The sequence below is a fragment of the Capsicum annuum genome, chromosome 7 (genome assembly GCF_002878395.1).
Source record: "Capsicum annuum cultivar UCD-10X-F1 chromosome 7, UCD10Xv1.1, whole genome shotgun sequence".
Taxonomy (NCBI): Eukaryota; Viridiplantae; Streptophyta; class Magnoliopsida; order Solanales; family Solanaceae; genus Capsicum; species Capsicum annuum.
Window position 1 is genome coordinate 7,744,006 of NC_061117.1, and position 16,455 is coordinate 7,760,460.

At 34.6% G+C, this 16,455-nt stretch overlaps 1 long non-coding RNA gene across 1 annotated transcript; it reads right to left on the minus strand.

Moving 5' to 3' along the window:
• Nucleotides 1-537: 537 nt before the first annotated feature.
• LOC124900011 lies at nt 538-2,161 on the minus strand. Its single transcript, XR_007057577.1, has 2 exons — nt 1,191-2,161; nt 538-774 (listed from the first exon to the last, which is right to left on the minus strand). It is a non-coding gene; the product is annotated as an uncharacterized LOC124900011 (long non-coding RNA).
• Between the last annotated feature and the right edge of the window lie 14,294 nt (nt 2,162-16,455).

Sequence of the window (16,455 nt, forward strand, 5' to 3'; positions counted from 1 at the left end):
TTTCCACCTACTTCATACGTCCGACGACTCCCCCTCCTAAAATAAGGCAGTATTCAACAATGATAAAACACTAACACAAACACCAACACAAACAATGTCTATACACTTACAATGTCAAACTAAGCTGATACAAACTCTAAAAAATAAGCTCAAATTCTGAAAAGATCCCCAGCAGACTCGCCATAGCTGTTACACCCCTTTTTTAACCAAAAAGATTAATTTTAAGTTCGAAAAGAATTTTTATTATTAAAGTGACAAAATAAAGATCTGTTTCGAAAATAATTCTTTTTCATTTAACTCAAAGTCGTCACTTGGCCTAATCGGATGTGCCAAGTCACCTTTGAAAATCTATTTTTCAAAACTGTTTTTGACTCTTTAAAAATGATTTGCAAACAAAGATTACGGTTAAGGAATTCTGTTGACCGAGGGAAAGGTGTTAGGCACCCCTCGATCCCGTGGTTCTACCACGGTCGCTTCAAGGAGCATATCGGCTAGTTCGACACTGCGAGTGTATAAACCACATAGAACACACAACAATCAAACAAACAAACACAAATAAAACAAATCCCAAAATATAATATCCAGTCCAATTTATACAATCCCAAAATAAAAAAATGCGGAAATGTAAACCTATGCTAATCTACACTAATCCTAAACTGCTCTCCAATGCTTTACCTGACGCCTTGGGCCTTGATCACGAGCATCTTTTGCGTACACGATACTTCGGGGCATTTTTTAGTGAATAAACACAAATGACCACAGGGCATTCGTCAGCTAAATGAATACATTTTCCAAATGCGAGAAAAAGAGAATCATTCAACAAACATTCCACATTACTCAACAATCCATAAATTCTAAATTTGCCTATCCAAGCTACTATTTGCCTACCCCATTCGACCTATCATGATACTATTGAGAAATTGACAATTAGACGCAAAAGTAACAATAACAGTGAATCAAAACAACTAATTTATATTCATTTTTATCAAATTCTTAATTCCCGCCCGAATTTCATTCTTGATTAATTAACAAATTCCAATATAGGTTCAACAAATCAAAGCCACGACAATTATAGACGCTCAAACATACTATCAAAAATTATATCATCAATCACTACGAACCACGCAAATCACAACGTCAACACATCATGTTACGATAAAAATGGAAAAGATAAAGTTGAAGAATTGGACCTCAATCTTATTTCAAGTGTGAATTATGCGATCAAAATGGAGCTTTGTGAATCCAAAACCTCAAACGAAAACCCACTTAGTCGACGCTTCTTCTCCATAGGCAAAACCAGATTTCAAACAAACTCGAATGTTATTAACCCCAAACTTCAAAAACATCCTGTTTCCACCATTTTTCTCGATTATAGGTGGTGGGAGCCGCGGGTTGAGCTCGCCCATTGATGTATTTCCGGTTGTCTCCATCGAAATTAATTCAGGATGGTTGTTTCAGGGTGGGTTTTTATGGGTTGACCAAAAATGGGCGTGGGAGGTGATGGTTGTCGATGGGAGGAGTTTTTGTCAGAGATGGGACGGGCGATAGCTGCCAGCAGAGAGAAGGATTCGGCCGTCACCCGTGACGTGCTTACCACCGGAACAGTGACTCCGCACAAACTTTTTCACTCTCGATTTCTCTTTGTTTTGCTCCTACTCTCTCCACTTCTCTTCCTTCTCACTAGCGTGTGTGTGCGGGTGTCTCCATGGGTGTGTGTTGCTGTGATTTGCTGAGAATCGATCAACAAAAGTAGCCTTCTCCGATGGTTTTACTGTGCGTGAGTTTTTTTTGGGGGGGGGGAGGAATTGCGTATGTGTGAATACTGTGTGGGTGTATCTGTGATGATGGATTCCCTGTGGGTCCCTTCCCTCTTTTTTGTATTCTTTTTCTATGTGTGTATGTAATATTGTTCTCCTGTGTTCTGTTCAGAGAGAAAACGTGAGGGGGCTTGGGGTATGTGGGTAGAAGGGGTAGGGTAGTGAGGTGGGTCAGTTGGTTAGGATAGGGTTGTTAATTTGTTAGGGAGTTTGTTATTTTGTCTTTTTATAGAAGATAATTATACGGGTGAAGGTACGTAATAAGGTGAGCTAGAAAAAATGAATAAAATTGAGCTATGGGAGAGACAAAATTATATGTCTACAAACATCACTAATACCAAACAACACCAATACCAATACCAATACAATGCCACCAATATCACCATCAACACCAATACCAACACGACCACCAATAATACCAACACCACCAATACCAATACCAATACCAACACTAATACCAATACTAATGTCACCAACACCAATATCAACACAATCATCAACATCAATACCAACACCAATGCCACTGAGAGCAATACCAACACCACCACCAACATCACCAACACCACCGCCAATACCAACAACACCATCAATACCACCACCACCACACCATCCAATAATACGACGACAGTCAACAGAATTCTGTGCCCAAAACTAGGATTTTCTCGAATTTTTTCTACATTTTTTAGCATCAAAACTAAAAATTATTAACCCATTCTCGAAGATAATACAACTAAAAGTCTTTTTTTCATCATTAACTAAAAAGTCCTAATTTTTAAGGAAAAAAATGTAGAACTTTTCTCGAACTCTGTTACCTGCGAAGAGAGAGAAATGATAGATACCAGCAACAAAGAAGTCAAAAATAATAACTATGTGGCCGAAAATGAAAATAAAATTGATCTGTTGTGAAGGATTGAGCAATATGTTGAGTAGTTATTGTTTGTATTGTCGAGACAGAAAGAAAAGAGAGAGAACTCAAGATTTGAAATGATGAAACGTTTTTCCTGCAAATGGATGATTTGTATGGGTTGATTTGTATTTTCAAAAACAATGAAAAATTTTAAAAATGTTAATTTGATCCAATTTGATCTAAATTAATTTATACAAAAGAGATAAATTTTAATTGTTTTATAATAAATTTTACTAATTTCTCTAAAATTAGTTTTCAGTTATTAAGTTCAATTGAAACATTAATGAATTTAATATTAATGTGATAATAATTTGATATGAATCATTTCAACAGAAATTGATTAGTTGATGACAATGCAATACCACCATCATGCAGTGGCAACAACTCAATTGAATTTGTAGTTAATTCTATCAACCCATCCCTAATTGTAGCTTAATCAATTTTTCTAACAATGACTTGATATGAATCATTTCAGGACTAACCTATTGCAACTAATGACAAATCTGTTGAAAATTATCAAATAATTATAGATATTTATTAAAATAAATATTCAACCTGTTACAACAGACGACTTATCTGTTGTAAATTATCAAGCAGATAATGTAATCTATTGAAACAGATGCCTTATTTATTGTAAATTATCAAACAAATAAAGTAATCTGTTGCAATATATGACTATATTTTGTAAATTATCAAACAGATAAAGTAATTTATTAAAACAGATGACTTATCTGTTGTAAATTATCAAATAGATATTGCCATCTATTGCACCAGATGACTAATCTGTTGGAAATTTTTCAATAGATGTTGACATCTATTGCAACAGATGGGTTATCTATTTTAAGATACTTTTCTTATTTTAAAGTAATTTTTTGTTCGAAATAAAAAAGAAAAAATACTAATATGGTAAAAAGTAGTTGTTCAATAACTCAAAAACCTCCTTCTTGAGTTGTCTTATCTTGTCTTTTCAGTGTCACTGTCACTGTCTCCCCGTTCTCCTCAAAGCGTTTTATCACCATAAATTATTAATTTAATGAATATTTGAACCCATCTCTATAATTATCTCTCCTTCAGCCATAAAATAATCTGTCTCTCTTCTTTCTTTCTCTCCTCTTTAGGGTAATGCCAACTATCTATTTTTTCTCTCTTTTCTCTTTTCTCTCCTCTTTCGTATCTCAAACGATCTATATCCTTTCTTGACTGAAATTGATGTTATGATTCCTTTGCTTTTGACATGACAGGTATAGTTTACTATTGCTCTCTCTTTCTAGTCTTTTTCTTTGCATGTTATTTAAATTAGCTATTTACGTTTGTTTTTTATTTTTTCATTACCCATATCCTATTTATTGAGAAAATTAAAGAAAAGGTTTCTTTTACGTCTTAAATGAACGAATCGTTATTTTTATTTTGTTTAAATATATAAAAAGTCATCTGTTGGGAGAACTTAAAAAGCCTTGTTAGAGTATCATTTTCTTTGTTTGTTTCTTTGTTGTTGATACTATTGTTGATATTGTTGGTGGTGTTGGTATTATCGGAACATGTGGTGTTGGTGTTGGTGTTGGTGATGGTGTTGGAACATATAGTGTTGTTTCTTTGTTGGTGATGTTGTTGGTAATGTTGGAACATATTGGTAGAAGATATTAAAATAGGTCTACAATAAATGACCATCTGTTGCAACTGACGAATCAGCTGTTGGAATAAATCCAAACTGCTCTTACAATAGATAACCCATCTGTTGCAACAGAAAGAGCACCTGTTGGAAGAAATCAAACCAGTAGCAAGGGTGGTTTGATTTATTCTAACAGATGACCCATTTATTGCAACATGTCGGTCACCTATTGTAACAGATGTGTGACCTGTTGCAACAGATGGCTCATCTATTGAACAGATGGGTAATTTATTGCAACAGATGGGTCATCTATTGGATGCTTGTTGTAATGTGTTGTATTCATTGAATTTTATGTTACCCCTTTTTAAAATTATGCAGATATCAATTGTATGTTCTTTTTGTTCTTCTCTTGTTTAACATCAATTATTTTTCTCTTGTTTGTAGATAAAAGAAAGTGAAAGTAAATCAACTTTTGTCCGACCAACATAAAAGGCTAGAGTAAAGATGGGATCAGAGGAATAAGTTTTTTGCATATGGAACCACTTCATATGTTGGAGGTATGTATTATTGGTCATGTTATCGTGAAATCATACATAGAGTACACTGATTTTGTGAATGTTATTCTTTACCGATTAGCTATTAATCATTTGAAAAAGATATTGCATTTTACAGTTAAGATTGATAGGTCCGAATTGATAAGACTGATGGACCAAGTTGGTGGTAAAGATACCATGTTACAGTTTAATGATGATTTTGCTAATGTTTATGTGTCAAGTTTGAAGAAGGAATCAAAATTTATGGTGGCAGTGTAAAAATTCAATAGTGATTGGATTGATTTTAAGGGTTCAATGGACTTTTGAAAATATTGAAACACTAAATCAATTTCAACGATTAGAATTAGAGATTGAGGAATCTCGGGTTGATTTCAACAATTACATCCAAATTGCATCCCCTGTAATAATACACATTACAAATCATATTATTTAATATACAAAAAACTTAAACAAAAATTTTCAAAACTTGAAAACATAAAACAATGCTTGATATTCATGCTTAATATTCTTTCGTATACATAACAAAGTTATGTATATATGCTGAAATAAACACACTTTGGTCTGTCTAATAGAGTCATATATTGTGTTGCGTATAACACTATTAATGCATAACTTATACATAATATATATATATGTTTTGAAAATATAACAGTTCAACCGTATGTATTTCAACACATATACATAAAAGAATTATGTATATAGGTTGAGATACATAATTATGCTATGTATAACATTGTTAATGCATAACATATACATAACTCTGTAACGTATATGTTCTGAAATAAACAGCCCATCAGTGTTCCTTTTTCAAAATGGAAGATCATATTTTGCTTCAGATGAAGATTCTTTAAGTACTATTCATTTTGAGCCCGATGCAATAGCTTGTTTTAATATCGACGGCGGTGCTAATTTCCTTCTGGTAAGTGTATTATGTTGTTGAATTTGGCTGGAAGGAGCCACGATTAAGCTCTTTACGGATGCCCGGTGGAGCTCCAACGATTGGGGGGTGGGGTGGGGGGAGTTTGAGGTAGGGTTTAAGGTTGTGTTTTGTACTTTTTTTATGAATTAGAAATAGGAATTTGAGAAAACAGTAAATTCGAAATTTGAAAATTTGAGGTTCCTTGATTGCAGGCACCTTCTAAAAAGAAAAGGTAAAGTTATGTATATGAATTATATATAGAAAGAAATTGTAAATATGGATATTTGTAATTAGTTTGAGAATTTGACAACTTGTGTAATAAAAGAAAGTAAAGTTGTAATTTTTTGTAATTTTTCCTTAATAAATTGGTTGTTGGTATAAATATTAATGAACTTAAATAAAAATATATAAGATAATGGATTGAAAATTTGTAATCCTAGTTCAAAAGAGAAAAAGGGTAGTCAATAGAAACGTACTTTCTTTCCCCCTACTTACTAACTCTCGAGATATATTATAACATCCCATCAGCTATGGACAATTTAATTTTAAAAAGCTAGTACTCACGTGCATATTAGCTTAATTTCTTATCTTTCTTTAATAACAATTACATATTATCAACCACAGATACGAATTTCTATAAATCTTCGACTCAAGAATGTTAGGACTGAAATAATTAGGTGTGATGCGGAAGCTAGCAAAACAAATCTTGGAAGACCATGAATAAGAAGATAAATGAGAAATACACCAAAAGAGATACAGTAATTTAACGTCGTTCGTCAATCAACCTACATCCATAAAAGGAAATGAGCAGTCCACTGTATAAAAGAGAGTACAAACTGTCAAGAGAAACAACCTCACATATTTTACTCACAAGAAAAAGAGGTTCATACAAGTGATACTGCAACACTTGTGTCTCACAAAGTCTCCCCAAAACAATACTCTCAAACCCCTAGGACTACAATGCGGATGCTACCAAACTAGAAGAAAGGAACCTCTATTTATAGGGTCTATAACCTTTTCTTACAAGAATACGAATTAGCCAAATATGGAAAATATGTTTTCATTTTCCTAAAAGAAAACCCAATTCTGGTACCTAAAGAAACACCCAATTATGGTTTGAAAGTCAGGACAAACACCATTATATATTCATATGGTCATGTTCTTTTTTACTTTCTTAGCTGTATCATTATTATATATTCGGAGGAATTAACATGTCTTATGTGTGTATGAGCTAATTTTACCTTCATGATTTAAACAATATTTGGGTGTTTATAATTAAACAAATTTTGTTTGAGTTTGTCCACCTCTATTTACCATGGCTCTTGTTTAATTAAGTAGGTGTGCTTAAAGAATGTGGCGCTGCCACGTGTTCATTATTATCAATTTCACCTTAGTTTTAATTTTGACTACATAAATCATTAGTTTGTCCGGATTTGTCCTATCGAATTTAATCAAAATATTCAAAATTAATTAAGAGCACGAATCTTACGCCTACCCAACACCAACACTCATATCGTATTGATACAATTAAGATACGAAAGTAAAGAGTCCGAGTAACTTTTAGCAATTTAGAACCAACACAATACCTTACCGAACACCTCTTTTTATTCCAAAAAAGTTCTCAAGTGCTCATATTTTCAATCACCATTCCATGTCTAGTGATAATCATCTAAAGATACATCAACATGAGGATTTTAGTTTTTTTTGTTCAGCTATCCATAGATATAACAATAATAACATATTTAGAGGTGTTTTGATTGAAAATAAGTCATTCTAAAATTATTTATTCTGGGACAAGATACATCGAGATTAATTCTTGCACTCGTAAAGGAATAAAAATAACACAACAATCCTAGAATAACTAATCTCAGAATGAGTTATTCTATGCATTTTATTTCAATCAAATATGATTTTGAATAGGCTTATCCTAAAATAACCAACCCTTAGTGAAATAAGGTTTATTCTAAAATACAAAGTGCAAATCTTGTTGATACAAGTCAAATGACCACCTTAGCTTTTGATGACTTCTTTGTAGGCCAACACCTAAAGGCTCAAGACTTTTTCACCCCGAGGGCACAAGAATATGCAAGGAAGGCCCATTTTGAGCAAGACATAAAGCAATCCCATGTGTGGAAGGTTGCTTGGATGCTTGCTTTGATGCTAACCCGAGGACCATAAGACTCGAAGAATGAACCATCCTCGGTTTTGAGAGCGTGAAAGAGGCGACATTCATCAAGTCCAAACACACAAGGCGCCATTTATGAAGATGTAGGTTCGTGAGAGTATGTGGCATTCATCCAAGGGAGTGTACTTGCTAATACGTGAAGAGTGACCTTGAATATACTCTAAGGCAGCCTTGGATACACTCCAAAGGCACCTCAACTTAGGGGTATTATGGTCTTTTGAGACTCCTTTTTTACATTCCAAAGGAGCACTCTTCATTAAGAGTATTTTAGTCTTTGTTTGTAATAAGTATAAATAGACAATTAGGCTTCTATTTTTCTTACCTTTGATGAATTGTTGAGTGATACTCAGGTTGTATTTTCTTTTCTTAGTGTAGAGCTTGGAAAAGTCATCTTAGTATAGGTCTTGAAAAAGACATTGAAACTAGGGTTAACCTTGTGTTGACATTTTCGCAAAAAAAGTGAGTGCTTGAGGTCATTGATCCCTTTGTGTCCACCTAAGAGTATGGTGTTATCCATCATTGGTGTTGTCTGTCTTGGTGTTTGATACACACCTTGGTGCTATTCATTGGTGTTGGTGTATGTCTCACTATATATCCATTTACTTAATGTGATTTTCCCTTTTGTTTTGTTTGAATATGTGTCTCTCTTCTTCATCTCTCTTCTTTAGTTGTTGGCTTTTGGTTTCTTAGTGTGTTTTCACGTTTTTGTTCAAGTTCTAGGTTAGATCTTGTATCACTTGTTCTATTCATGAAGGTAGAAAAACTTCTTTCAAAAATTGTCACAGTTGTGAGTATACGAAGCAAGAGTTACCATTAGGACTAAAAGTATTGGTTAGGTATATAAAGAGCAATACCATCAAGTTGATTTCAGTCCTAGTAACCATTGGTCAATATTCTCCAAAATAATCATTAGCATGCATAACTCAGTAGGGTGTTCATGGGTCGGTTTGGATCGGTTATTAATCAAAATCATAATCAAATCAAATTAGTCGGTTTTTAAATTTTTAAAACCAAACTAAACTAAATAAAAAATTAAATAACCGTTGGTTTGGTTCTTGTCGATTTAGTTTGGTTTGGTTCGTTTTTTTTTGATTTATAACTTTATGATAAAAGTTAAAAATTAAAAAAAAAAAAATCTAATCTAACATATGAGATGTCAACCGAGTGTTGTATCTCAACCTTGAACCTAAGATGTTAATTGAGTGTTATACTTTAGCAAAGCCATGAAAAACACCATATGAACACTTCTAAAAAATATTTAAAAACTACATTTAACAGAATGTTATGATAAACCCAAAAGGTGTACACATAAAATTCTTGTTCAACAAGGTTCACTACTAAAAAAGGGAAAATTCAACCACAAAAACCGATCACAAGTGGTCGGTTTTTCCCAATTTCCGATCACAAAACCGACCAAAGTGTGTGATCGGTAAAGTAGTGGTAGTTTTTTAAAAACTGACCACGTGTGGTCGGTTTTTTTAAAAATAGATATATTTTTAAAATTCATTATTATTTTATTAAAATTAGAAAAAATAATTTTTTTTAAAAAAACGACCACTAGTGGTCGGTTTTCTGCAAAAAAAATGGTCCAACATGCAATACAACAACAACAACAAACCAAATGTAAATACTTTCAAAAGCATACAACACATACAAATGTCCAACAAAAGTGAAAGTGTAAAAACTACAACAATAGTTTCAAAAGTGTACAAACTACAATAAAATGTCTAAATTCAAAGTACAACACATACAAAAGTCAAAAAACTAAAAGTCATCTTCATCGAATTCGTCCTTGTCTTCCAAATCCTCATCTGTCCTGATATCATCCAGGGGGCGTGGACCTTTTACAGCCCAAACTATATCACCAGGACACGGAGAAATAATCCCTGCAGTCTGAATGAAAGAGCTGAACTGCTCCTGCAACATCCTGATCTGTGATGATATTTCCTCCTCCTTCTGCGCTCTCTCTCTCTATTCAACAAGCTCTTCAGTGAGTTTAGAGATCATATTTTCTAGTCTTTCAATGGTTTCTCTATCAACTGAAGAGCTAGAGTATGCAGGGCCGGATGAACACGTAATATTCTCACCAATTTTTTTTGTGGTATCTGTAGTAATGGCCTCTAACTGCAGGACCTACAGCTTTTTCTCATAACTAAGCCTCTATATGTTGAGGTAGTGAGTCACCCTGACTTTCAGGAGGCTGAATACTATGATACTCACTAACGAACTGCGTATATTTGTCATATATTCAAAGTAAAGTTAAAATTAAAATTCAAAAAATATTAAAGTACTTATAGTTGAATCAACTTTGAGAAAAAGATTCATAAATACAATATTCGTTTCTTACATGGGCAGCTTTTGCACGGGGTTCAACCCAAACATCTTCATCAGTCGGGTTCTTTTTCTTTTTCAGATGAGTCTCTTCGAATAGCTCATCGTGTGGTATGCTCCTACCCTTTTCTTTTTTCTGCATATGAAAAAGTTATCAATGTTCAAATAATAAAAAATTTAAATAGAAATAAATAATTAAAACTGTAAAAGTTACATACAATTTTTTCCTGCACAACAATAATATTTTTGGTACCCGCAATATGTAGGGATGATGCCCGGGCTTTCTTTCCTTTTTTCCTCAGCAATTGGTATTCTTTGCTATTCCAATGGCAAAACTGTTGCCATAAGAATTCACTAATCCAGTCAGGTCGTACCAAGTTGGTTCAGGCATAATCCAACATACCGTTAAATCTGAATCTACATTTTTTGAAAAAGTTCTTCTTTATAAGATATGCTTTCGCATTATCCCACTAGTAAAATTTCTACAACAAAAATAAAAATATAATATTCAATCTTTTGTTCTAACAAAGTGTTAAGTAGTCAATAAGTTTACATTAAATTCTTGAAACATTCTTTCCCTGTCAATTTCTGGAACCTTTTGTCAACTGATCCATTAGCCGTTGAAGTTTCGACAAATGCATTTTCTCACAACTTGTCCAACTCCAGCATCTGGCCTAAACCTACAACACAAGATCAAACAGTAATTTCATAGAGCATAATAATAGAGTAATAAATAATGTTATTATATTTATAAATCTTACCCTCTCGCATATGGAATAAGATAACACCTCTCAGAATCATCTCTGTCTCCTGGCTGTGGATCAAGTGATGGTGGATACACTGGTGTGGGTGGATTTGAAGCACCCGATGGAGTGCCTCCAATCTAAAGATCTGACAACCCAATAGATCTAGCAGAATCACTGTTCGAAGCTATGTGACTGCTATAGGAGGGTATCAATGATGGTAGATGTCTGGATGTGCCAATGGCCATTCGATAGTACTGTGATGACCGTGGAACGGTGATAGGAGCAGATTGGGTCGGTGTAGACCCATGAAGTGGCCCCACATGCATAGGAATAGGAACCGAATGCTGAGATGACCTAGAATATGAGGGTTGTACTGTCGCGTTAGCAAACCGACCCTCAAATATATGGATATCTATCAGTCATCTAGCTCTCTTTTGTTTTTGGGTTTCATAAGATCAAATTTTACCTTACTTTTGTCACCTTTACCTAACATCTAAATTATGTAAAGTTAACAAGTATATAGTTCCTACAAATTAATATATAAGAAAACATTCCTAGTAACTAATTTCAAGTTACTAATTCACATTTCAAATCGCTCCAACAACACGAGATAGACAAGAATTTTTATTACTATATAAATTATGAAAAAGTGAAAACAACAATCTTAAATAGTATATTACATATCAATCTTAAACAAGAAACATAAAGGTAAATATATAGTACAAAGCATAAAGACATCAATACATAATAAATACAACCTACACAACTAATCCTCCTTTTCAGAAGACTCTCCACTAAACCATTCACCCCGGAAGTTTTCTCATCTCCTACCCACTCAACCTCTTCTTCCGCAATATTAACTTCTTCAAATATATTTTTTGAGTGATTCAAACTATACACTAAGTCAACGTCCACTTGCTAGTTATCAATCTGCATTTTATTTTGATATGCAGTCTCCAGCATATTCTCAATTTCCACCCATCCTATAGGATTTTTTTTTTATTATAACCCACCAATTAGACTTATCACTGTACAACGGATAAGGAGCATAATATACTTGTTAAGCATTTTGTGCTAGAACAAATGGATCGTAAATAGGATACGACCTATTGTGCTTCACTTCAATGATGTTATGATCCTTATGTACTCTTGTGCCTCTTGTGCTTGGATCAAACCACTTACATTGAAAGAGGATAATTTTTTTATTGGGAAACCAGCATACTCTAGTTCTAAGATCTCGTGTATGATGCCAAAGTAATCAACATCATCATCACCCTTAACCCAAGCACCACTATTGTTTGTTTTCCTTGTTTTGAAATGTTGTTCGGTGGAAAATTTAAAACCTATTTACTGCGTAATGGGAAATTGCATGAGCTTCAACTGGATCCAAAGAAATATCTCTCAAGAGTTGATTGTATGCGGCTGCATTTGGTGACTGGTGTACCTAAAAATATTATATATATATATATTATATGTTAGTTGAGAAATATGTAAATGTTTAAAATTTGTAGAAATATTAATACACTTACGAACCTCATATGTACATCATGTTGCAAAGGATGAATACACTTAATTTTCGTGGAATTAAGTCTTAAATGAACTGAAGATCCAACATGCGAAACACAATTATTTTCTTTAAGGGAATGAGTAAACAACTAAGATATGTTAAAATTTTAATCTCCTTACTTTAGAAAGGGCTCAACTTATGGGCAATTTAGCAAGACATACAAAGTTACTGATTTGCGCTCCGTAGGAGTGAATCGGTTTCGTATGGTGATACCGAATGACCAAGGAAAGTCACCAAAACATCCCACAAATCACACAAAAATAGTCCACAAGGTACATGACACAAAGTGGCTATACGATGACAACTCAAGAAACCAAGATTACAAGGCATTAAACACCAAAACAGCAGCTACACCAACAAAACAAGATGATAACATTAAGAAAAGATCACAAGAATAATGTAACAAAAACACACAACTTCACTAGAAACAACTACAAACTAGTACAACGCTTACAAGAACAAAGGATAGGAAATGTGACATACAATATTACAAACAATAAGAACCAAGGTATGTATTAAATACCAAGACCCTTAACACTTGTAATATCAACACCAACACTCTACGATGACACAAGAGGGCATCCACCACTCAAGCACCAAGGTTTCTAACAATGTTTTGCAACACTAGTAATTCCACACTAGTATCACCCTAGTTATGGTTGCTCTCACTCTCTCTAGAGGAGTTTCTTTCAATAACATTCAAAAACTAAAGACTAAACCCTACAAGGTTCTATTTATATTACATTACAAAAATAAGAGACAAAATATTAAAATACCCTTTAATGACTAGTCTTCAAAATGGCCGCCCATTGAGTGCTCCTTAGGGACGGTTTTGGGCCTCCTTAACACTTGGACTTGTGCACTTTTTTAGTTGGTCTTAAAAATATTCAAAAAGTTTCCATGGTCATGATCTTACTCGTATTATACTCTCCATCTTGAGAGGAATTTGCCCACAAATTCACGACCTTGCCTCTTTTAGAGAGGCACTTCACACGGTCTCTCACACAGCCATGCATCTTTCCCATCTTCCTCATCTTGCATTTCAACCTCTTCTTGCTCTCCATCTTGATGCTTGCCATCAACCTTAGTCGATTCACTTACTACTTCTTCCCCAAGATAGTATAATGTTTCCTCCTTAGGATCACGTTCCTCCGATTTGGACACTCGCTAGCCTTGTGCCCCCATCCTTGACATTTGAAGCATTGGAATCCCTTGGAATTGGAAGTGGAACCTTGGGGGATGTTTTGGGGCAGTCTTGGTGATCTTGAGTTGGACAACCATGAATGATCTCTCTTTGATCTCCCTTTCAACCTCCAACACCGCTTGGAAGATGCCATTAATAGTGTCAAACTTATGAAGTGTCATGCGAGTGGAGATGTCCTTGTTCAACCCGACTTTGAAGCACACAATGTCATGATTTACTTGTTTTCCCGGTGATCTAGTTTCAACATCAATTGTTGAAATTCGTCGTAGTAAGCCATGGCACTCTTGCTCCCTTGCCTCAAATTATACAACTTGGAAAGGAGCTCATGTCTATAAGTCTTGGGCAAGTATCTTTTCTGCGTAAGTTTCTTCAACCAAAACCAAAGAGGAGGTTGTCTCCCAATTATCTCATTCCCAAATTGTTTAACATACTCCCACCACGTATTAGCATACCCTTCAAAGTGAGCTATAGCATAACAATTCTTCTTTTCTTTGATGCTATCATTAAGTTGGAATATCTTGTCACAAGATGATTCTCATGCAAGATAAGCTTTGGGATCACTCTCACCCTTAAAAATAGAAAGTCTCACTATGATGGAATTGAGACCTACATCTCTATCTTGATGATAGGTTCCTTGTTGGTACCATTGACCAACTCTTTCTCCATGCCCTCGGTATCCCCTTTGATCCCTATACCTTCTTCTTATTTCTTCTTTCATCACATAAGTATCATCATAGGATCCATATCCTTTCCTATGGTTCTCTCTTCCGTACCCCTCTTCTTGAATGGGTGGATTTTGGATAAGTGGAATTTGTTAAGGTGGGTTTGCATTTAGTTGATGAGGTCTTTAAATTGGAGGATTTTGGATAAGGGTGGCATTTGGGATCCAAGTCCTTCTTTTGGGACTTGGTGGAGTGAGGGATGGCTAGGTCCATCTTGTTCACGACTTTGAGAGTATAGGTTGACTTGGTTTGTAGTATTTGGTGTGTACAACCTTTGGTGCAAGGCTTCGGGAGTAATAGTAGGTGAGGCATTATGAGGGGTATATGGTCAAGAACTCCTTTGGCTTTCCACCCTCTCCGACCTCCCACTTATGGAGACCACATCTGACCTCAACTTCTCAACATTTGCATTCACCCTAGCCATGTCTCGAGACAAAGTTTCAAGACTAGCCAAGATAATATTTGTGACATTATTGTCTACGGTTGGAGAATTGGAAGTTTCGGGTTCCATTTTCACTTGTACCTACAAAATAAAAAAACGTTTGTTCAAAATACTCTCACACGCTCTTCACACTTGGCTTCCTCACTTGATCTTTCAAGTGTTGTAAGCCAGCTATCAACTTGTGAGAACTTGGGAATAAATCTAATCTTGAGTTGGAATGGATTTCGGTATAAAGACTCAAAGAAGTTTGTACGCACTTGAACTAAAAACTACTTCGAATTATAAACTAACAAAGCACCACAAGTAACGCTAACACAAAAGAAGTACTCAAAAACTAGTTCACAACTTAGTAGGTTATTACTAGTTGTCAACTAGTATAGGAGTCAATAAAGTGAAACTAATAGAGACAAGGAAAGAAACTAGGAATGTCCAAGAACTTGAGTTTTGTTGTGGCGTGGCCCACAATTTTTCCTTGGCCGTTGGTATTGTTATGGAAGTTTGAAGTATGATGTTTTCAAGACTTGATTTGTTCAATCTTATTGCTTTGGGGATGATTTTTCAGTTTTGGAGTAGGTGGAAAAGACTTTGGACTCTATTTTCAAAGGTCAAAAGGCTCCTATCAACTTTTCACCAACTTGCACTAATTTGGCAAAACACTTTTTTGTATTAGCTTTGTCCCTTTCCTCTTTTGGCTCTTCTTGAAAAGTGTTTGTCACTCTTTTGGTAACTAAGTCTTTGGATGTCTTTTGTTTATTTACCACTTTGGTGTTGTCTTGACAGTATTCTCAAGACAAACATAGAGTCTTGTCTCTCTCTTCTCTTTTCAAATCAAACAACTCTTTTGTCGAATACTACTTCAAGAACAATATGAACAACAACAAGAACAATATGAACAATATCAATCTCTTAGCTGTCCAACCTTCAACAACAACCTTGATAAGAGCTCAAATCTTGGACCTTAGACATAAGGGGTGTTAGTGAACAACAAGCTAACACACGAAACTATTAAGACAAATAAAACACACCTAAATCTAGATACTATTCTTGGCCAAACAACATCAATAACACCAAGAACAAGAGCACTTCAACTCTCTTTTTTTCAACTTAGAGAGCCCAAGATCGGTAGTGTATGAACACAACCAGCCTTAGCTTTGATACCAAATGATACCAAATGACCAAGGAAAGGCACCAAAACAGTGCACAAAAAGAATAAAAATAGTCCACAAGGTACATGACACAAAGTGGCTATACGATGAAAACTCAAGAACCTAAGATTACAAGGTGTTAAACACCAAAACAGCAGCTACACCAGCAGAACAGGATGATAACATTAAGAAAAGATCACAAGAATAATGTAACAAAAACACACAACTTCACTAGAAACAACTACAAACTAGTACAACGCTTACAAGAACAAAGGATAGGAAATGTGACATACAATATTACAAACAA